The sequence below is a fragment of the Buteo buteo genome, chromosome 4 (assembly GCF_964188355.1).
Source record: "Buteo buteo chromosome 4, bButBut1.hap1.1, whole genome shotgun sequence".
Taxonomy (NCBI): domain Eukaryota; kingdom Metazoa; phylum Chordata; class Aves; order Accipitriformes; family Accipitridae; genus Buteo; species Buteo buteo.
In genome coordinates, this window is record NC_134174.1 from 43,964,291 (window position 1) to 43,987,304 (window position 23,014).

Below are 23,014 nucleotides of genomic sequence, written 5' to 3' on the forward strand. Positions count from 1 at the left end.
AAAGTAAAGGTATACCACTGAGGCATGAAAACACAGGCCTTCTCACTCTGAAGTCCTATCTAGAGTTATCTTTTCAGCCATAGTCTTATGACTGGGGTAATCTTTTCCCTGCCATCATCCAAGGTGATCCTCTGACAATCCCCATAGACTCCTGGATCCCAGAACAGGCACAAGATGTGAAACAGCTTGGAGACATCAGTCCTACCAAATCAGAACAGTGGTCCAAGGACAAAATCCATTGGTGATCCAGACAAATAAACACAACAACAACAGGTATAGATAGGTGCTTGCTGAGCTTCTGGAGACAGAGCTCTGATTTCATTTGTTTGAGCCTCCTAATTATATTTTTTTCTTTCCTCAGTTTCACTGTTTTTGTTTCAAAGACTGATAACAGGAAAAGAAACCAAAACAACAACAACAAATCCCAAACCAAACAGTCTTTCAACATTATTTTGACTCCCCAAACAAGGTAAATAAGCAAATCAAAGTACAACTGGAAACGCTTATAGAGGAGCAATAGATCTCAGTGTGTCTAGGCTGCTGACATTGCTGTGCAGTACTGCATCACTGTACAGCTTTGCTGCTTGAGCTGACACCTGCTAAAAGCCACCCCCAATCTGCAGTGGATGGCTCCAGACACAGGGATGGATGTAGAGTTTGGTATAGCGCTTGCTTGAACAAGGAACTCCTGGAGAGTTGAACAGAGAAAAGTCCATTAGCTGCTCTCAGTGTTAATTCCTGAAGTAAAGCAGCAAAGTCCGTGGAGGCCAGTATGATAACCAGGAGGCCTTGAGGGATACACTACAGTCTTCAAGACATCTTTCTAAAACCTGTCCTACAAAGAAACAGTTTTGCTTATACTGGAAATTCAGTGATTAATAAAAGATGACTGTATGGACATCTTTGTTACTTATAAAATCACCTCCTCTCCCTGACTGTCCCAGCCGGAAGCTCTAAATGGCTGTAATATTCTAATAATCTTCCCAGCCTGAAACAACGATGCTATGAACAGGTGTAGGGACCCACCATGGACAATTAATGAGTAAGACTTGCTAGAGAGACATGCATCAGGCATATAGATACCACCCACACAACCCCCCAAAAAAGAAAAAATTAGACTAAAAGATACAGGAAACAGAACTTCCTTTACAGAAAATGTTTCCATGAACATATCTAGTTATGTTAGATGCTTATTCCTTTATTGTGGGAGTAATATAGATATCTGCACATAAAAAAAGTAGAATAAAATATAACGTGTAATTTAGTTCTCAGTGTAATTTAAAAGAATAAACTTGTTATTTAAATTTCCTGCTCCAAATTGTTTGGAAGAAGTTCAATCAACAGCCTGAAGAAATTTTTTTTTTTTTCCTGCAAGGGTTTCCTAGAGCTTAGCCTGTGGCTGTTAGCATTAGATTTCAAGACACACTGTACTAAACTGTATTAGGCATGTGAAAGGACTTTCATTCCTCATTAGCTGCGCATAAGAAAGGATTGTAACTTTTAAAAAGAACTAAGCAGCTTTGTAAAAAATTCAAACTTCCCTTTAACAAAAATCATACTCGTTAAAACTTTTTTTTTCATTCCCTGCTGAACTATGCTTCAACTCAAAGCAAATAAAGTCATCAGTTGACTCCATTCTATTAGAGGACAGCATTAAAAAAAAATAATCCAATGGGTCCTTGAACAGTGGTCCCTTGTCTGTCACATCAAGACATGGCTTATACTTCACACACTATTGACCATGAAAAGCAATCTTGCGACTTTTGAAGCCCTACCACAAAAAAAAAAAGCGCGAGAGAAAACTTTTCTTGAAATGTCGAGGATGGGGGCTGACTGCTCTCATCTCCTATGATTAATGACTTGTGGCCTTATTGTGTAGAGGCTGCTAATTAGCTTCAGACTGATTAAGGCTGCAGAATGCAAAATACAGCTCGATAAACCTGGACAGTCCCCACTCCCCACCCCAAACAAGCCTGATGCAGAAACTCTGGGATCTAGTTTGATAAAAACAGTAAGCACATTCTCCCTGGAACTAAATGTAATCCCAAGCAACTCTGGGCTTCGCCTACCTATAAGCTTGAACTGCAGTATTTTTCTGCATAATAATTATTTTTCAGTCCTATACAAGTTCCCTGCTTTTTGTCTAAAAACTTGCTTAGCACATTTAGTAAACAGACATCACAGACTAACAAATCTTATTCAAGAACCATTTAAAAATGCAGTTAAAAAGCAAAACAAAATAGCAAATGGATACTTTTAATCTTTTGTTATCCACTTATTAACAAATGAGAACTAGCTAATTATAATGCTTCTAAATAGTTGCACACAGCCTTCTTAGATGCTCTTTACAGACACATTAAAAAAGACAGTAGTAGCAAAGTGGCAACTTCTAAATTGTTATTGCTTAGCATTTTGACCACCTGCTTTACCGAAACACATGCTGAACTTTTCATTTGGTAAAAATTGCTTGCCATAGCTATAGAGGTGGAAGTGTAGTACACAGAGAGTTGCGGTCCCTTCTGCCCTGACCTCCCTCCTCCTCTCCCCCCAGTGTTGCATTAAATCTTCTTGTTAAGTTGATCTTCACATGGAAAAGCATTACATTCCACTAACACAGGAAGGTTGCAAATACTTATGCCAGATTTTTAACACTAACTTCATCAAACTGATGCACTACAACATAAGGCTGATTAGCTTAATAACTGATTACTCGTCCTCTGGGCACCAGCAACCAAAATTAAAAACTTTAGCAGCTCATATAACAAAATAATATGAGCTTACTTTTTCAGAGACCTACAGTTCCAAGAGGGAGGAAAAAAAATTTTACTTTTACAGAACAGCTCTGAAGAGGGGAATTTTCTTGGGTTTGGTGGGATGGATTGAAATGCTGATAATTTCCCCTTTGCTGAATAATACCTAGATAAAGAGACCATGTAAATGTCCGTGCACAGAGGATATATTAACCAGATTACCTTAGAGTAAGTATTTTTAATTTCAAATATATACAAGTCTGAATGTCTTCAACATATCAGCTGTTGGAATTCAAGAGGCTTTCTTTTTTGCTCTGTATTTCCCAGAGCCTCCTTCAGTTGTGCCACCCACCAAAAGTGGCACCAATTACTCACTTGCATTGCTTTACACCCACAAGGCATCCATTACACCAGGTACTGCATGTTGCATGGTGAAAGAGACAGTCATACTTCAAAGAAGTTCCAGTATTGCAAAAATACTTCCACGTAAGTTACCGGTACGAGTCACTGTAGCAGGCCTTGCCAATGGGAGAGTTTGTAGGTGCAGTGCTAAATTTATGATGAAAGGCAACAGATGGTCATTAGAAATAGTAACTTAAGGTAACATGAGATGACTGCAATAGGCAATGCAAGAAGGGCATCATCCACAGCCTCTTTCAAGTCCCCAACAAGAAGCCTAAGTATATGCCTATGTTGAAGCATGTGAGCAATCCCTTTGAAGTCAGTAGTAATCAGGTTTTTAAGTACTTGTATGCCTACACGTTTATTTTCACTGTTACTATACAGCACATACACTATGTGGTGTAAACACTAATAGACTAACTTCAGCCCTGCTGTAAGGTAACACAGTTCCTCCGACATCAATGGATCAATGGCTCACTCAGGACCTGGGATTTAACTTAACGTTTATAAGCATTTTGCTATGCCTTACCCTGTTTCTTTTTTGCCTTGTTTTGCTTTCAGCAAGGCTTTTTGTCATGTCATAACTCACAATCTTTCTAGTCAGACTTTGTTTATAAAACCTTTATTGTTCCAGAACAATGGATTTGTGACCTGTTCGAAGGCAGGATTGCAATCAGGGCCCTCTCCATACTTTCTCAGGGTGCACTTTCTGATGGAGTGAATAGACCACACAACCCTATTGATGTCAGCCAGGAGGAGAAAAATAGGCTCCCTCAACAAATCTAAACGTAAATCTTCTTGCCCTATCTCACCATCTCTATGAATTCATCTAAAGCACAAAATTAATAAGCAGAACAGGTATCCCTAAGCCTAAAAGGCTCAAATATTGCTTGCAGACCAAAATGGATTTGTTTTATACTCATGGCAGTTTGAGGGAATTCACAGGCATAGGAAGTATCAGGTGGAAATTTAGTTTGGGCCAAGACAAAGTGAATGAGATTGACCCTAACATCATGAATACACTTTACCCTTCTGTGTCAGTTCCCTCCTATAAATTTCCTCAGGGAGAGGTTTGTGGCTTCTGATGCTTTCTTAACTTTATTCCAGGACTCTTAGGGCAAACACTTCAGTGAATTTTCGTGGGGAAGCGAGTGATTTTTGAAACCGCAACAACTTTCTTTTGCACTCTGAGTAATGACTCATGCAATATATGATCAAAGGGCACATCAAAAACATTGTCCTAATACCTGAGTGGCATTTGGGGCCTTAAGTGGTAGCAAGCAACTCAATTCCATTGAAGTCAATGATCCATGCCGGCTTATACCAGCTGTGGAACTGACCCTTCTGCCTTAGTTTGGCCTTTTTGCATTACACAGCCCCTTTATAAAAGATAGTGCTGCTTTTTTTCATGCAAGTGGAAATTACAGTTGTCACTTCTTTGTTTCCTGGTCTTTAGGCACCTTCAAGACTCCTCTGCTTATTTTCAGCCCAGTATTTATCAAAGCTGCTCTCACAGACACATATATAATTAAGAGAGAGGAGTGAATTGTCAAGTGACAGCGGAAGTAGCATTACCTCCCTTTCCTTTCCTTATTGTCACCTTTGGCCATAACACACAGATTTTGTGGAGCAAGTTCCTCAGGGCTGAGCACATGCTGTTTTGCCTTTCTGATTCCACCCACAGATGTGATACCAACTGCATCAGGTATCCAACCAACTAGAATCAACTATATATACAAGTGTAATACAACCAACACTACTAATATTAAATTTTCCCCATCCATCTTCTCTAATCCATCGGATTATTTCATTCCCCCTCCCCCTGAGCTCCCACCCTGATGCTTCATTTTCTATGCCTTCCTTGCATGCTTAGGGCCACTACAGCTACTTACAAGACACTAAACCCAAACCATTTTAATTACAAAAGACTGTGGGGCTACCAGAGGCCTTTATGACTACCTAGCTGTACGTTGGTGGCTAACAGAGCAGATAAAAGCTTTACTATATTAATGGAAAAACATTTAATCAAATAAATAAGTTAGTGCAAAATACTTATTAGGGGATTGAAACATTATCTAACACTGGGTAATTTTCAGGTCATAAAAGAAATACAGCATCACCCAATGAAATGTGTAGCTTTTGCAAGTAGAGATCTGTTCAGCAGAATTAATTTTCTGAATTCACTGAACCACAACATAGAATAATTAGTGCTGAGTATATGCTTAAATAATTTACTCAGTAACTTTATCAGTATTTAACACTATAACAAGATAAGCAAAGGCATACATCTAACACCTTTGACCTTTGGTATTCGCATTCTGAAAAAGTGAAAAAAACAACTTTAGAATCTTAAATGATTTAGATGTCATCTTTTCATTACATAAAATATGTCTGCAAACAGGTGTTTCTCTCATTTATGGAAAAAACCTATGGAGTTATTTACATTAGTATCTATACACTGATCAAATTAATATCAAAAGTACCCAAAGCTACAATTTAAGCTTTACTACTGTATATATACACACACATATTACATACACATGTGTATACACACACACACTCTTCCCTTTCTGAATCCCACAGGCCTTGGCTAAAGCACTGTTGCTAGGAAAAACAAATTAAACTGTTTCAAATGTATTAGCTGGCTACAGAGTTTAAATTTAATTCACACAAATAATTATGTAAGTGAATGTAGGTCCCTTTCTGGGGAAAGGAAGGTCTTACATCATTTAAGACCCAATTCTGCCCCCAAGGTAAATAGAAAAACTTCTATCTGCTCCAGACCTTAAATGACCTTCAGATCTGGTTTACTAGATGAATGCTGGGAATACAATATTTTTGCGAAGCTGAACAGTCCCATCAGAGTGGGCTTAGTCCCTTCTGGAATACCACTGATGACTTTGGTTTTCTAATTTTGCCTCCAATGTTACAAAGCAATTATCCATAAAAGTTAAGTATTAGCAGTGAAACAGCCAAAACTTTTTTGCCTTATTTGAAAATGCCCCATTCTGTAGTTCTGGTTTTGGAGGTCAGGTAAGGATTGCCTAGAATGGGTTGAGGATGGCTATAACCCTTTTAAAACATACATATTCTAGTCACTGGTCAGTGGCACTTGCCCTCATTCAGATTTACCATGGATTTTGTACATATATTTAAGAACATAAAGGAAGATAGTCAAAGAACAGAGAACTTGCTGCAGAGAAGTAAAGGGAAGGGTTTTCCTTAACTCCAGAGGATGAAGCCTTCAGATAACAACAACTAGGTGTATTCTAGGCAATTAAAACAACACATGCATTCAGTATGAATTTTCATTATCATTCAGGAAAGAAAAAAACAACAAAGCCAGAGCAAGCACCAAAGCAAGCAACAAACTGAACCTCCAACTTAATTGCTTAAGTGTTTGTGGGAAAACTGAAAGCACTTCAAGTGCAGTGGCTACCTTTTTGTCCAGTGTCAATACAGCTTCTAGCACAGCAGGGTTCCAGTTTGTGACCAAGTCTTTCAAACACTACTGCATTGAGCAACAACAGCACAAATCCAGCTTAAGTTATTTCTAAATTTGAATTATTTCTTATGTTTTTTAGCATTTGCTCAATTCTGTCAGCAACAGAATTCTTCCATAATGTCTTCCATCTGAGCAGAGCATATCAAAGTGCTTTGCAACAAGAAATTACTGTTTTAAATGTGGAAAAAACACACAAAATAAATATTTAATTGTTACTATGGAAGGCCAAGAATCCCATCTCAGTCAAGCCCTGCTAGAGGGAAAACATTACTGTAAATACATCAGAACTAAAAGCATGACAGTAACTGATTTCATAAAATAACAGTTCTGCTGAATCAATGCACATTTGTCACATTACCTTATATAGCAAATTCCAGGCAATTTTTTTTTTATATTTCTGCTTAGAAAATACTTCAGTGCAAAATGATTGTTCAGGTGGCGTTAATAAAATAGCACACTTATTGCTAATACAAGCTATTAACATCAGATCAGCATTCTTCCATCTGTATCAGCTGACCTGGTCATACCTACTCAATAGCTAACCATTCCTAATGAGAGAAAAACAAAGGAGGGAAAAAACTCCCTACGAAGCAAACACTTACCTTAGGCAGTCGCAACAGAAAAGAAGGGTAGTGATCAAACAGAGCTCCTTATGTGCAAGACACACACAAGGGACCAGCCCAGGAAGTGAAGCAAGGCAGGGGAATCCACTGCTGTTCCTCCAGGACTTGTAAAGATAAACAGAAGTTGTCCATCCAGCAACTTTCATGAAGAATGTGTTCATTTCTCTGTGTTAAAAATACAAGAAAAAAATTGAGGAAGCTAAAAAGAGCTCTACTATAATATCCCTCCCCTTACTCTCCTTCAGATAGGCAAACCAATTCACAACATCCACAAGCCATCCGTTTAGTAGCACTGAAATGATTTAGCAAGTCACCGAAGAATGTGTAAAAATTGAATTATGTCTATTCTTAAATCCCACTTCTAGCAAAACTAGAATATCTATGCTTTACTCTAGCATAAAGTACTTTACGAGGTGCCATAAAGCAAACCTATCATGCACAGATAATACCTTCACTCCTCAGTATTAAGCAAAATACTCTGTTAATCCACCTCACTATTTTTATAGTCTGGTGATTGGTTCAACAGCTGACTATCACCACCAAATCAGTTCAGGTGCCTTCATTAGCACCTTCATTCTCTTTGGCTATGGGTTGTATGCTGATTGCCTGAGCACTGAAGGAATGGCAACAACTGCTAGCTGCCTTTGCTCCCATCAGCAGGGAGACTGTAAGGACAAGTGGAGTTCAGGGGACACTGCAGTACCATAGAGGAGGGTGGGGTGGTCAGAGGTACAGTTGGCCAAGCACTCCCCATTCTACCAAGATACTGGGTGCAAAGTTAATTGTGGTAATTGAGAAGTGAAAATGCTCATCTCTATGTGAGAGTTTGCATGTTTCAAGCACAGCACATTGGTGAGGTAGCTAAGAAGTCAGAAGTAGCAACCTGAGAGATCAGAGCACAGAGGTGCTAGAGGAGGTCACACGAGAAGAGAACTAGAGCACAGATTTGGGGACGTGAAGACCTGTGGTGACAAGCCAAAAAACTACATGCAGGTTATGTATCTGCTTGACAAATGAAGATACCTGAAAATAGATTGCCTGAATATTATGTGATAGGTCTAATTACTGGAGATCTACAAAACTGTAGTAGGGCCAACCAGGTTAGCATCATGGATAATTATATGTCCAACAGTGAGACCATCATAATCTACAGAGATTTTTGAGGCAATATGTTTTGTTAGGCCAATTTAATACAGTAGGTGTAAGGGCACCAGGCTTCTGAGCATACAAACTCTTGTTTGATGGCAGAAAGGACATAAAAATCAGTAGCAGGGGGAAACCTGGCCTCTTGGCATTTTGATTATGATGCAGAAAACTTCGGAGAAATACATTTCTTATTGCACAATATAAACCAGCTCTCCCAAACTAGGTCATAACTGATTAAGGGACATGCAGAGATTCTATTTCCACTTAGCAACTAGGAAATTAACTTTATTTTCAACTATTTATTGTGTACTCCAAAGCTACACAAAACAAAAACACTAAGTGTATTTTAGATGCTGTATAAAAATTAGTGCCCTGGGATGTGTGGGTGAAATCACCAGTACTTAAAGTTGGTAATTGAAATTATTAATAATAATAAAAATAATATATCCATTCTCCAAGCAGGCCATCATAATGCTTAATAATTAATTGTAATTTCCTGTAATAAATACTAATGAATTCACTTACAAAATAATGTAGCTTTATATGTTTATTCACTTTCTTAAGAAATATTTGTGTTTGTATTATGTCAACGATTTAATACACTAATTTATAAATATTTATTATTAGTTTCAACACTTCTTAATAAAAAGCAGTCATTTCACATAAATCCCAAAGCAATCTTCAGAGCACATCTGTGTCCCCAGCAAGGACTCAGGCTGGCTTGTGTGTCCTTTTACCATCTGTGAGCCTGAATGTTGACAGGGCACCAGCCAGCTGAATGTCCCAAAGAGCAGACTGAGCAGGCCTGCAGGGACTTTGCCCTATTGTGGGATTTACCAGCATCCAGTCAGTCCATCTCTAGAGCCCAATGTTTCCACTTGGAAGAGATTCAGTTGCTCCTCAGAGAGAAAAGCGTCCCTTCAGCCCAAAGACACCGAGTTAAGCAGCTCTGAATAGTCTCTCCCACCTCTATAGTTTCTTACCTTTCTTGAAGTCTGTCCATGTACTGCTTCTACAGCATCATCTTCTAAGACAACATTCCTCTTTCCCCATTAACTCTGCTAGGACTAGCAAATATTTATGACAGCTTTTTCTGCTCAGCTGTTTAATTCATCTGTGAAGGTTATTGGGCCCTAAATTAACCTCTTTTGTGCCATGTGGGATGTGTATCTCCCATTGCACTTGCATTCCTGATGCGGAGCATCTCATGGCAGGAGTGGCAGCAATCACCAGGGCAGTGCCCTCTGTGGAGCTCCAGGAACGTGACCAAAGGCAGTTTCTTCAGGGTGAGGGGACACAAACCTCCTGCCCGCTGCAGGCTCAAAGCTAATGGTGAGACCAACTGTTACACGTTTCACTGCACATGCTGCGAGGAAGGCGTTGCCCCATATAAGAAACGCGAACCTGCAATCCCTGACCGTAGGATTGGTGTGCTAACGTGATTAGCACCATCCTGACTAGTGCCTGGGACTGAATCAGGACTGAACCAGGTGTTGTCCCTGTAGGCATAAAAGATCACAGCTTCTACAGCACTGGTAGGGGTGGTGGTGAGGCATGTGGTAAATAGGCCACATCAAAACTCTTACCTTATAAACCTGTCGCAGCTGCATCCCCGCTCCTGTCTGCTAGGGTCCCCTCAGAAGGCCCAAACTGGACCTGTGCTGCACAGTGGTCTGCATGCCCTTGGGTACACCACTGTTATGACCAGCTGACAATGTCTTTCCAGTACTGTTCCATCTGATTCATCTCCCAGCTGTTCATCCTCCTGATTTATGCCATCAGCACCAAAGCCTCATAGCAAACAGAAGAGAAGGAGGGGGGATTCACACCGTCCTTCTAAGGTTTATGAATGCTGGCATGCCTTTTTTATTTCTCTGAACTTGGAATCCTGGGCACAGCCAGTGCCTGCCTGCTTTCTCAGACATCTCCATGATGTTTGACTGTAGCTAGTTGTCCTCTCATTTAAAGGGAATTATGGATCTGACTCAGAAGATCCAGCAGACACAGTATAGGTTGTTGTGGGTCAAGGAGTAGACCTTGCTTTAGCCCAAAGTACAAAAGTGAAATGAGAACTTACAAGGGCATCATTAACTGACCTGTTCTTGATCCCCAGCAAAAGACAAAACAGTCCTGGGATGGCAGTAGCTAGACCTCTTCATCTCAAGAGCAGTGTGTCAAGAGCTGGATATTATCCTAGTGCTTCCTCTGCTGTTTTAAAAAGGCAGGTCTTGGTACACCCACCAAAAGAGCATGAAGAGTTGCAAAATTTGCCACCCAAGGTGCCTCTGGGGGTCCTGCAATCCAGCTGTTATTAAAGGGAGGAAACTGACCCCAAGGAGCTCAGACCTGGGGCAAACTTTTACAAGCGTAAGGCTGCCATTCTGCTTGCACCTTTGCTGTAAATGTGATTCTCTACAGTATGAGGTTAAGAGCTGGACTCTGTGGCTGACTCATCTAGCAGACACATTGCTCCTGTGAGCTGTGCTGAGAAACACACGGAGTAAAGGGATTAGATTGTATTGTAGGTTGAGCGCCAGTTTTGGTGGAGTGTTAATCTCCAAGAGTATCAATGCCAAAGTCACTTCTTAGTGTAGCAGTTCAAGAGACAGCCTCTGTCTTAGGACCAGAGGCTAACCTATTTGATGTCATGCTACAAGTAGAGCAGGTGCCGGGTTTGCAATGTATATTTGATGTCTAGTGTTGAAAAGAGAACTGATTGAAATGCTGTCAGGCTGCATTTTGAATGATTGCAGTACTAATGTCACCTACAGGCATCTTGATGGACATTCTGCCATACACAGAATACAGTAGGCTGGAAATCATCATTTGCAAATCATCACCTTTGAAAGTACAACTACGAGTTCAGCTGAAAAAAAGAATTGGAAACATGTTGAAGAGACATTAACCTGAGGAAGTGAGCAAATCAGAAACACCAAATATTTAGGCTCATGGATTTCTCATTATGGGAATTTTCAGCCTACTGTATTTCTTTTGGGGTGTTGCATTTCAAAACCTGTATTTTGTTTGATAATATACTTCTACCACAGGAAATCTAATCAGGTTGTCTTCTAAGTTTTTACTGGTATTCATCAGTATGGCACTTTAGGGTTTTGTTCATTCATGAAAGAAGTTTTACAAAATCTGTCACTATGTATGAACATTACAAAATTAGTAGTAGGACACAGGCATATTTTTGAAAGGATATGGGGATTTAGCTAAATAATTGTCATTGAGATTAATGAGAACTTAGTGTTTAAATTCTATAGTTGATCATATAAATCACAGTTCTGACCTATATTTCCTTGCCCCTGACACCAACTTGGGTTAGAGTTTATTGACATTCATGTCACAGGACAGAGGTAAGCAAGATTTCCTTATTTCCAGTAGCTACTATTCTCCATAAAAGTAGAATTCTGTGATTAATTTTACATCAAACTGGAGATTAATTTTAGCAATGTGGTAAAACCACTGGTTAATAAGTGCTCTCAGAACCAACACCCCAGAAAGAGGAAGAGGCAGGACTAATGAAACTTCAGTATTTCACCAGAGTCATCTGCTATTGTCAGCTTATGTTAGCTAGTCACCAATAATGCTGAAGCCTTTCTTCAAGTACCCTTCTGTCATATTTTCTGAGACGTTTGGTAAGAATTTACTCTGAGTATATGCTTCTAAAAACCAATAACAACAACAGAAACTGGGATAGAAGCTAGATGTTCAACTGTTTCATTTAGAAAGACTGTTTTTTTCAGATACGAGTGTATTTTTATATATATATATCCCCAGAGGAACTGTGTTCTCCTTGAAGATTACAGAACACAGCATCTCATCTAGAAGAACATTTCAAATTCTGTATAAATTTTGCTCTGCATCAGGGAAAGTCTATCCCTTCCACTAACACATGGGGACAGGGAGGCTGTTTTGAATCCACACAAAGTCACACAGCAGGTTAAAGAGTTCTGTGCCTAAATAAAATAAAACCATTACATATTGAAGCAGGAACTGCTTACACAGGTGCAAAACCAAGTAGAATCTGTAATAGACTTGTTCCCAGCCCCTTGAAAACCCACGCTCATGGGCCTGAGAAGAAGTCTTCAACTTTGGTGCAAGAGCCCTGAGCAGAGTTGTACCATATGTAGCAGTAAGATGTTCAAGCAGACCCTGTTTTTCTTGAGCAAGCAACATGGGACAGGGCCACAGAGGGGCCAGACCTTGACTAAAGGAATGCTGGCTGGGAGCTCTCCTACTGCATTGCGTACTTATTGATCTTGAATCCTAAAAAAAGGCCACTCATCAAGGAGCAAGAGCAGGGCTTCTCCAAGGAGAGAACAAGCTGGGAAATGAGGGTAACCTGAGTGCAGCCCCACATTGTCTGAACAGGACTGGGCTGGTGGTTATGATGGGGTCCACTGACAGTCCCAGACAAGGTGAGATAAACAGTCAAGTGCAGGATCCTCCCAGGGAGCCCAGCCAGGAGAGGAGGCTGGAAATGGGTCTGTGACACAGGTCTAAGGTCCACTGGGGACACAGGGCAGGAGACAAAGCTACCTTGCAGGGCAGGTCTAGAGTCCACCCCAGAAAACCAGTCAGCAAGCCAGAGCAGCGGATGGATGACACAGGAACACCTATAACTTGGCTTAGGGGACAGCTGGGTGCCCAAAGCTGAGCTGAAATGGGGCTTCTGGACCTGCTGGCAAGGGTTGTGAGTGGGGGTCCCAGATGAACCTCACCAGAGCCATTTTAAGGCCAATCAGGGCCTTGACATGACCCAACCTATACTTCGGAAGGAGATGGGAGTCTAAAGCCCTGTTTAAGCAAGCAATGCTGCTGCTTACCGAAGACCTAGGTTTTCCTGTTCAATAAAATATACATCCACTCTTACACTGAAAGGTTGGCTTCTGGCCAACAAAAGATCAGGTGTTTCTTCAGCACCTGATCACCTCCCACATAGACATGTGTTGGGGCAAAAAAAGTTGTGCCCAAAGGGTGATGGGTAGTCTTTCCTCTTACTTGTCTTCTGGGTAAACTGCAAAAAGCAGTTAAATGAAGAAAAGTTTAAGTATATAAATACTTTTATAAGAGATAGACAAAAAAAGCACCCAGGTTTATAATTTTTTTTGTTCCTCTCCCTAAATTAAGCCTTAAACCATTAGTTCCTATTAAAAATTGGGTAAAAGTCTTTCACGAGTAAATGGTAGGCTCATTAGTTTTTGTGTCAGTTTAAATGTAAACAAAATTAATGGCTTCTAAAGGAATCTTTCAATATTTAGAAATTAGCTGGCTGCCTGATTACTGAGAATTTGTATGCACATTCTTTTCTTTCACTGATCTGCTCTTTCAACATCAGGAATGGTAACACTCTGGGAACTGTTTACCCAAGATCAGCGTGGTTCAAGTGTTACTTAGGATCTCAGTTAGGATTTCTCAGTTTTTAAATGTTTAGTCCTCGGGGGGAAGTGAAAATGACAGCAGGAAGAACCTGGAGGTACTAAGCACTGCTGAAGCTGGCACTTGATGACAGGAGGGGAATGAACGCACCAGGCACTACGTTTTATGATACAGCAAACAGGGAAGTTTGTATTAGATTGTATCAACTTTTGCTGTGCCTTGAGCACATCTGAAAGTAAAGAAACAAACTGATGAAAGTTACAGGGTACAAAAGCGAGAAGAGTGCATGGAGAACAGGAAGCTGGGAATATGTGTAAAATGGAAATACACATTTGGGAAAAAAAAAAGACTTGTCACCCCTCTCATGAGAACTATTGTAAGTGACAGTTTTGCAGTTCAGACGATAAAGAGTGTGTTCCTTCCTCCCTCGCCCCCAGTCCCACAGGAGGGAGCCACTTTGCCCAGGGGGAAATGGCTTTGGCATCCGATAACCTGAGCCTCAGGTCAGAAGGATGAATAGAGTCATTTTCTCAGAAGTAAGGCAGGCAAGCAAGAAGGGTAGGGTGTGTGGAGGTAGCATGCGAAAGCCAACTGTGGATGGTCTAGAATTTTAGAAGGGCATCCACCCTTCAAGTAAGTGATCCTCTCATAAGAAGTGCTTAGGACCCATGGATTCTTGTTTTCAGAAAGCTAATGTCAGGTTGATTCGGAGCCGCGAGGCCTACGTGGGCATACTGATTTGAAACATGAGTACGAGCATCCCAGCTCTGAGCACTCAGGCAGAGTTTGGACACCTGGAAACTGGCAAACATCTTGCTGACCCTGCTGTAAGTAACCTTCTTCCAAACCTCTATAGATGTTCCATGCAGTCAAGGTTCTGCCCTCCTGGGCAGTGTTACTGAGCACAAACAGGGGACCTTTATTTCCTCCTCCCATCACTTATGATCGGTCAAAGTTACAGTAGAACATAAAGGCTGTAGTATACTCTTCCAGGAAGGCAAATGCTTTCTGAAGCTTACGTACAGCTATAGCATAGCCAGCCAGCCAGCCAGCCCTGCATTTGAAATAAGTTGACTTAGTAAGTACTCAACAACAAAAGACAGTTTGCTGTCCCTTTCAGATGTGCTACTCTTCCTCAGTAGGTCAAAGTCCTCTCCCCAGGCTGCAGTCATTCTCGGGAAATGCTACCAGGGAAGAGCAATGCCTGCCTTTCCTCTGTTATGTTCATGATAAAATCATAAAGCTGCAACACTCTGAGCAGGCCACGAATTCCACAGGCCAAACTGTAAACACTGCAGGAATTCAAGGTCCTTGACATTTCACGGAAAGCAAAACTGTGAGACTGAGGAAAACAAGCTAAAGGCTAAGTTAAGATATGTCTACCAGCTCCTAAGAAGGATCAGTTCAAATAAGGAACTGCAGTTGCAATTTCCTGCTTGATTGTCACTTTCTTCCAGTGAAGAAATAGTCTGCTACTGGCCCTTGTCAGGAACAAATTACTTTCCCTTCACTGCCAACTCAGCTCCACACACCCTGCGCAGAAGAGAAGCAACACTGCAAAAAGCCAGTTTTCCCCAGAGGTTATGAACTACACAGGCTGGTAATCTGCACAGGTCATTTTAAAGGGGTAACTTATTCCTCTATACTGCTCTTAGTAAATGCAGGGTAAGTGGGAGTTCTGTCCTAGATGAATTGGGAAAAAAACCTGCCACGCAAATTTTTGCATAGGAATTCTCATCAGTAAAAGTCTTCAATCCCATGAAAGCAAGCTTTAAGGAGGGCTAAGACAGAGTCTAAATCCAACCATAACAGAAATGTGGTGAAAGCGTCTTGGTATTTTAGCTTGTATTCTTGGACAGATCTGATCAGTACAAATACAAAAAACTATTTTTTTTGTAATTAAAATTAATTAAAAAGAAAAACATTTTGAGACATACTAATTTAAGCCTTCCAATTTGTTTACTTTTAGTGTGGGCAAGACACAATGAGCAAAACACAGGCATTCTGCTCAGGACTTCCTCACCTTATCCTTTAAAAAAAAGTTATGGGTGAGAGAGAGGGAAAATTGTCAACAAAGAGGGTCCAAAGTGCAGGGTACTCACACTGGAGCACTATTCGGAGTTTATTCTATGGCGCAATCCAAAAGTCCTTATTCAGCAGTTCACATCAATGGTAGTTTGCTGAGGAAGGCATGCCCTTTGGAGTTCAGGATTCTAACCTTAAGAAACACTTTTAAAAATCTGAGAACAAAATCACTAAAGCAATGATGTGAGCTTTAAATCCATTCCATTATCAAGAAGATTTTCCTTTTCAAACGTAAATTTCCTAGTTACTCGATTAGGAGGTGTACTTTGGTGCCTTGCTTTTCTTTACCAGGATTTGTTCAGCCTAAATAAACATTTATAACTTTACTGTATCTATCACACTTTAGTAAGTCCAGATTTGGACAACTCTTGCCCACTTACTCAAGTTTCTGGACTTGTTCTCCGCTAGGCAGAGAGTAACTCGATCCATGCATCCTGTTGATTCTTTCAATGTCTAAAATCAGCACTGTGCACACATGCTTCCTCTACCTGGTGGCATGGTCCCCGACACAACCGGGGGCAGGCACTCATGCACATGCAGGGTGCAACAAAGGCCCAACTGTTGCTTCTTCGACAGGAGAAACCAGAGATTTTTACCTTTTGCTTTGTGTACAAGGAAGAGATCCCACCCCGCTCTCGCATTCAGCACACAGGACAAGTATTATTTTGTTGAGCTAAATGCTGAAAATGGTAATGTGGTTTCTGAGCACAAGTGGTGCCATCCGTCCTAACATATGATTACCAGTACCCGTGACTCTGACAAGTCCAAGCGTGGTAGAAATTACATGGCTGTCACAGGACTGCACAGTTGGAAAGGTTAAAGAGAATCCCCCAGCCTCTCATTCCTCTGCTCCTCTGTTCTGCCGTTCTTGCAAGGATCTCTTGGGACACCCCTGCTAGAAAAACGTTTGTCAGAAAGCGGAAGGCAACCCAATGGGAAACATCAGTGAACTTGTGTTTACTTTATTTAGAAATGACACCCCATCCCTGTCCCCTGGGGCAAAACTTCTTTTCTAGACATGACCTCAGAGATGTGCTACACGCACCCTGCACAATTTATCACCATGCTGCCTATAATTAGGTTTGTTAACATACAGCCTAGTGCAGTCTTGTTGACTGGGAACTTAATCAAGTTACTATTGAGTTCTTGTATGCATTGCTTCGGGTGACTGTTTTACTTGTAGAATTATAGCTGCGACCAACGTGAGGAAATTAGCTCTGGACACAAGTTTTTTACTTTTTTCCCCCTACATGTGAAAATATTTAGCAAACAGTGACAATGATGGAAAACAGTAGGAAACAAAATGTTCTACATTAGTATAAAACATGAAAAATGCAGCAAGGACCCTCAGTGGTACAACATGTGTTATGCTGGCTGGCAGTCCATTAGGCTTGATAGACATTTCACTTACCTAAGTCAAATATAACAGTCTAGTATTCATTAATATAAGAAGGGGGTTGTGGAATCAAGCCTACCATCTGGTTAGAACGACAGAATAATCTACAACTCATGATTAGGTCTAAGGAGTGGAATTTCACTTTAATCTTTTTCATTGCTCGAAATTTCCATCTGCGCAGTACGGCACATCATTTTTCTTCAAGACAAATGTGCTGTTTTTCATGTTCCAAAATTAGATCAGAAGAAAACGATTAATCATGTCATGGCCTGGGAAAGGAAACAAAGCCCTGATATTTCTCCCCCCCCCCCCCCCCCCCCCCCCCCAGCTCTGGCTGTTTGCAAGGTCCTTTCTTTCCCTGCCTCAATTTTCATCACAACTTTCAGAGATTCACATTGTAGTGGGCTAGAAACATTCAGGAAACAGGAATCTGAAATAAAGACATGGCTTTGATTTGCATAGCCGTTTTTATTTTCCCCTTGCATCTCCCCCACCCCCAGTTTGCCACTTCATCTTTTCCTCCTCTCGTGCTCTCTCTCTCTCCACCCCCTACCATGTGCCCCCTGGCACAGGACGACAGATGGTGACCTGTTTGCATGTGACACCGTAACTGAATCTAAACTCAAGGAAACAAGTCACCGGGCTGCAAATTAGTGAGACCACACAACTGTCAGGTGGCAGTCCCCTTTGACAGTTGTCGGCCATTATAGGAACATTGATGTTTTCACAGTGTGACAAAAAGGAATCCTTTTTGCAGCAGACCTGTCTGTCAGCTGGCTCTCAAGTCATAACAAATCCCTGGCACTCAGCTGAGGCTGAACATTCGCAGCGTCAGGAGGATGATAAATGACCTGCAGGGCTTTGAAGTGCCTTGGCAGTTCAGATGGGTCCGCAGTGCTGACAGAGAAATATACACAACAGCGTAACCAATAATGAGAACATTAAACATTCCTGCTTTGTGACAGGCTGACAGAAAAACCCAGCCTCACATCAATCATCTTTGGAGATATAACCTTGACAATTAGCCCCCTCTCTGATACTCAGAGTAACACCCCCCCCCCTTTTTTTTTTCTTTTGCCTGACTTATCTTCCATGATCTTTTTTTCTGGTATGGCAAAAAGGGAAAAAACAGCAGAAGGGGGGGGGGAGGAAGGCCCACATCAAAAAAGATCTTTTCCTTTTCCTCCATGCAAAAATAAAATATGCCAGGACAAAGTTTATTTGATGGACTTCCACCTATTTCCCTTTAGGAGAAAGGCATATATTTTTTGCCCTATCTACCAAAGCATCTGTCACTACAAATACTCCTAGCAGAATTTTGTTTACATTTTATGCTTATTTTGTTTCTTGGGTTTTTTTCCTTTCCCCAACTCTTACATTCATATCAGTGTACTCTGTTGTCAAGCATCGTTTCCACTTGTAAGAGTGAGATGATTAAGCATGTGACTGTCCTCTTGTTACTGTATTACAGGATCATTCAATAAAACAGATAGAATCTCCGCTTCTTCCCATAACCTTGTGTTTTCTTCTTTTTTGTAAGTGCCTGTGCACTGGTTTGCCATTTTTTAAATCCCTTTACAGAGCAAAAATAATCTTCAAAGGACAAATGAAAGGTGCGGCTAATCTTCCTGAAAACTAAACACTTAAACACCCCTCTGGAATTGTTCTCACCGAAGAGCTGGGATGCATCCTGATCTCAAGGACGCTCTCTCTGCTCACAGGGAATTCCTCTTGCTTTACCCAGCATGGGATCGTTAGAAATTCCTCCTGATACACACAACTGACTTCTTGCCATGGCTCTCCTGACCGCTGAGGGGTTCAGACAGTGGGGTCAATGGGAGTGGTCTGTGCTCTGTAAGAGGCAAATTAGGCTCCTGGGCACTTTCTGCACTCCTTCTCGGTGGCCTCAAGTCTCCCAAGTCACTAGTTCAACCCCACACAAGTTATTTCAAAGGAGCCTAACAACCCTTGTGAAATAGGCTCAATCATAAGTGAGATTCAAAACGGCGTTTGTTGCAGAGGTTTTAATCTGGAGGAGTGCTAATAATGTAAAAAACCCCTTCTGTCATTGAAATTAGTGGCAAATCCTCTAAGGTACGTTGTGCTCAGGTCTCTCCCTGTTCCTGAAGGTATTTCTGCTTTGCTTAAGCAATGACAAACATGCACTCTTGCTCTCATCGAGTACAGCACAGCTTAAATACTTTGATGTGAAGTTCGGGTAGTGAAACAGATTTACACACAATCACGCACTTGTAAATTAAAAAAAGCTGGGTTTCTAACTCTGAAGTAAAGCCTGTTCCCAAGGCCCATTTTCCTATGCATACTTTAAGGTCCCTCTGCAATGCTGGTGTAGTGGAAAGAAGATGAAAAGGAGAAAAAACCCAAGGCCTTCAACCTTCAATACAGTTATAGAAGAGCCAGCTACAGACCCAGATGATGGTGCTGAAATAATATATACCAGAGTCTGTCAGCTGAGTTCTGCTGCTGTCAAAGTATGTCCCATGCACGTGGCCACAGCTGTTGACTTCACTATTAGAAAAGGTCAGCACGAAGGAGAAAAGAAAGGTTTTAGAAAGATGATCAACAGTAAGTGGCAAAAACTGTTCAGCAATTGCATTGCCTCATTTGTACTCTGACTATGTTATTCTCATAAAAAGATAAACCACGCAGTGCCCATTTTATAAAACAGCAATGGAAGATTGGCCTCTGCAAGACTGTGAGGAGCAATTTTACTGTCAGGTAAGTATTTTTAAGAGACCAGGCTGACAACCCTGGAAGTAGAAAACCTCTCTTTGCCTCTGTTATACCTGCTGAGTGGCTACTGACTGACCATCTTACAGCACACTGAAAACATACTGTGTTATCATATCGCATACCCTGCCTGGAGGGACTGGAGTCAGACATCATGATTGGGAAGTCCTGCTCAGGCTTTGGAAAGCCCAGATGTGGTAGTGCTTGCCCAGTGCTGGCTGAGGCTCCAGTAGAACCAGGCAGCAAAGCACTGTGCCTTCAACAGCAAGAGTGTTCTCTCCCTTTCCTCTAGGTCTGAGACTGGTTTCTTGTGACAAAGGGACATGGCTTCTCTGCTGAGAGAATGAAAAGTTAGTTCACACCACTGATTTCCCAAAGACGGATTCCTTAACTCATTAAAACTACTGGTCTGCTTGTTATGAGTCTGTCCCACAACCAGGAGACCTTTTCTCACCATGATGGCCGGTACAAAGGGAAGGGCAGTCTCAGCCTGCACACTGTATCTGCGTTGATCTCTCACATGCTTGGTTTCAGTCTTGTTTCACATCCCTTGAAAGAAATGGCCATACCCCACTTTTTAGGTTCCAGTGTACATCAGTTCCAGGTCTGCCAGACAGGCTGGATAACACCATCCCCTCTGCAGATAGGAGCACAGAGTGGGGAGCCAGAAGTGCATGAGACACTCACAGAGCTCCAGTCCCCTCACAGTCAGGCTCTGGTCAAAGCAGGTATGATTTTCAACCCATGATCACTGATGCCTCAGAAAGTATATCTTCCCATTTTCCTAACCCACTCCCGCATGATGCTTTATGGCCTATCCTGCAGCATCATCACTAACCGTGTTTGGGTACTAGCTGCTGCTGACTGAATCTATAAAGGAGCTTTGTAAGGTAAACATGCAGAGTAAACGAACACTTTCCTCCCAGCAGCTTTCTTCCCTTCCACCTGCCTACCTGAAGAGGACAGGCTGCTTTCAATACTTTTCACTGAGGAGAGGGATGAAAAACACCCCCTTCACCACTGGCAAGGACCAGGAAAGGGGCCCCATGTCTTTTGCAACTAATTTTACAGAGTTTATCCTGTAGAAGACCATGGCTTTAGGAGTTGATGGATGCATTCAGATCCCACCCTAACAGCACTATCAGTGGAAAGGATGAAAGGCCTATGCCATATGCTGAGAAGAAGATGGAGGTAGAATGTAACCATCCACTCGTTTTCTGATCGTGTTGGAGGGCTGAGCAAACATTTGGCATGCCCAAAGATTTGAGAGGCCCCAAAACTGGACTGAAGCATAAACCACGAGTCATCACAAAGGCTAAGGAAAGGAAGAGTCTGGAGAAGCTATTTAGCTCCTCTGCCAGATCAGGCAGCCATCATTTGTGTTTTCTATTTGAGGAAATTTTTAAGAACCAAATCATGCTGGAATTATATGATACTAATCAAATCTCCTGGGCCATAATTCTCACTCTGACATTTTATTTGGCTCACAGCTTTGAGTTAATCACCACTCCCTGCCTCAGTTTCCTCACAAACAGGAATGGATGCATTCAAATTACACTCACCTGAAAGGCATGCTGTAAAATTTAATTAAGCCCTGAAAAGCACTCTGCAATTGTGAGATGAAAAGGTGCCATTAAAGGCTTCTAGTATTATATTTCACTAAGGCTCTCAGAAATATTTTGGATGGAGTTAAAGAGAGAAAATAAAAGGGGAATAAATCATAAACATTGCAGAATAAATGCTGCCCGCCCCTTCTTATCTGTAACTCACAAGGCATATAGATTACATCTAAATAATCCTTTGTATGAAAAACTGTCCACACATTTGCACGCAAGATGTAAGGACAATGCTGATTTTATATGAAAAGGAATATACATGTTTCCTTGCACACCCTCAGTGAAGTTAAAAGGGTTAATAAAATATAAGTTGAGATCAAAAGAAATCTGAGGTGACATTTTGGCCTTGAGGCCTTCTCTGGGCTGTGGGAAAACAGAATGAGGCTGCTCTGCAACCTACAAGCTGAAGTACAATTAGCAGTGTTTTCAGACTGCATTTTTTTTCTAGGTTAAATCCGTATAGATATGCAGTGAAAGCACTGTGAATTTAGTTTTTCCAGTGGACGATTACTAACAGTGTTAAAGATGGAGACAACCTGAGAAAATTCAAAGTTATGTAATTAGAAGATTATACCTGCCCAGATAAAACATTAAAATCATCATTATAAAATGCACTCAAAAGGGAAGGGCTTGGTGCATGTGTGTGCAGCTGCAGTGTCATGCACACATCCCGAGGACAACTGGAGGCAGTTGGCCTTTCATCTTGCGATTCAAGACCTCCCCAAGACCTATACATTAAAGCATGAAGAACCACACACACTATCAAACATCATTATTTACATAACACATAGCAGGGAGTGGTTATGGAATAAATCAATACTTTGTGATATTTGTTACAAGCCACATGGCACAGCTGAGCATTTCTAAGGCCTTACCCAAGGTCTGGCTTAAAGGGAGCTTGTTACAGATATATTAAAATTGCCTAATAAGTGAGGTTACCAGAGAATTGCACTGAGCCTTCCTCCCCCACCCCCCCCCTCCACTGGACTGTAGCCTAGTGAGGGCAGGGCTTTCATTTACAGACGAGTTCCTGATCTGACCCTCCCCAATGCTGACTCTTTTTCTGTGTAAACGATAAGCTGATCTCCTTTCCCTGCTGCCCCCTCCCATTAAAACTGATTCCTAAGCATAGCTGTGATTACAGCTGTGGACAATTGCTCTAGATTCAGTGACATACCCCTTAAAAAAAATAAACATAGCTGTTCATTACTGAGACTCTGCCTGTTCTTCTGCTTGAAGACAGCAGTGTGGCTACACAGTGGGACAGTGATAGAGTCTTCCCCTTAGGTCCCTCAGCTAGGAGGTTTTATGTGAAAGTAGAAGTTCCAGAGGATGATGAAGGTGTAGGTACCTAT

At 41.4% G+C, this 23,014-nt stretch overlaps 1 long non-coding RNA gene across 1 annotated transcript in view; it reads right to left on the reverse strand.

Moving 5' to 3' along the window:
• The window catches only part of LOC142030127 (uncharacterized), a 59,939-nt gene extending 52,527 nt beyond the window's left edge, over positions 1 to 7,412 (reverse strand). Inside the window, exon 1 of the long non-coding RNA XR_012650092.1 lies at positions 7,260 to 7,412. This is a non-coding gene — a long non-coding RNA (uncharacterized LOC142030127). The remainder of the gene's footprint in view (positions 1 to 7,259) is intronic.
• Between the last annotated feature and the right edge of the window lie 15,602 nt (positions 7,413 to 23,014).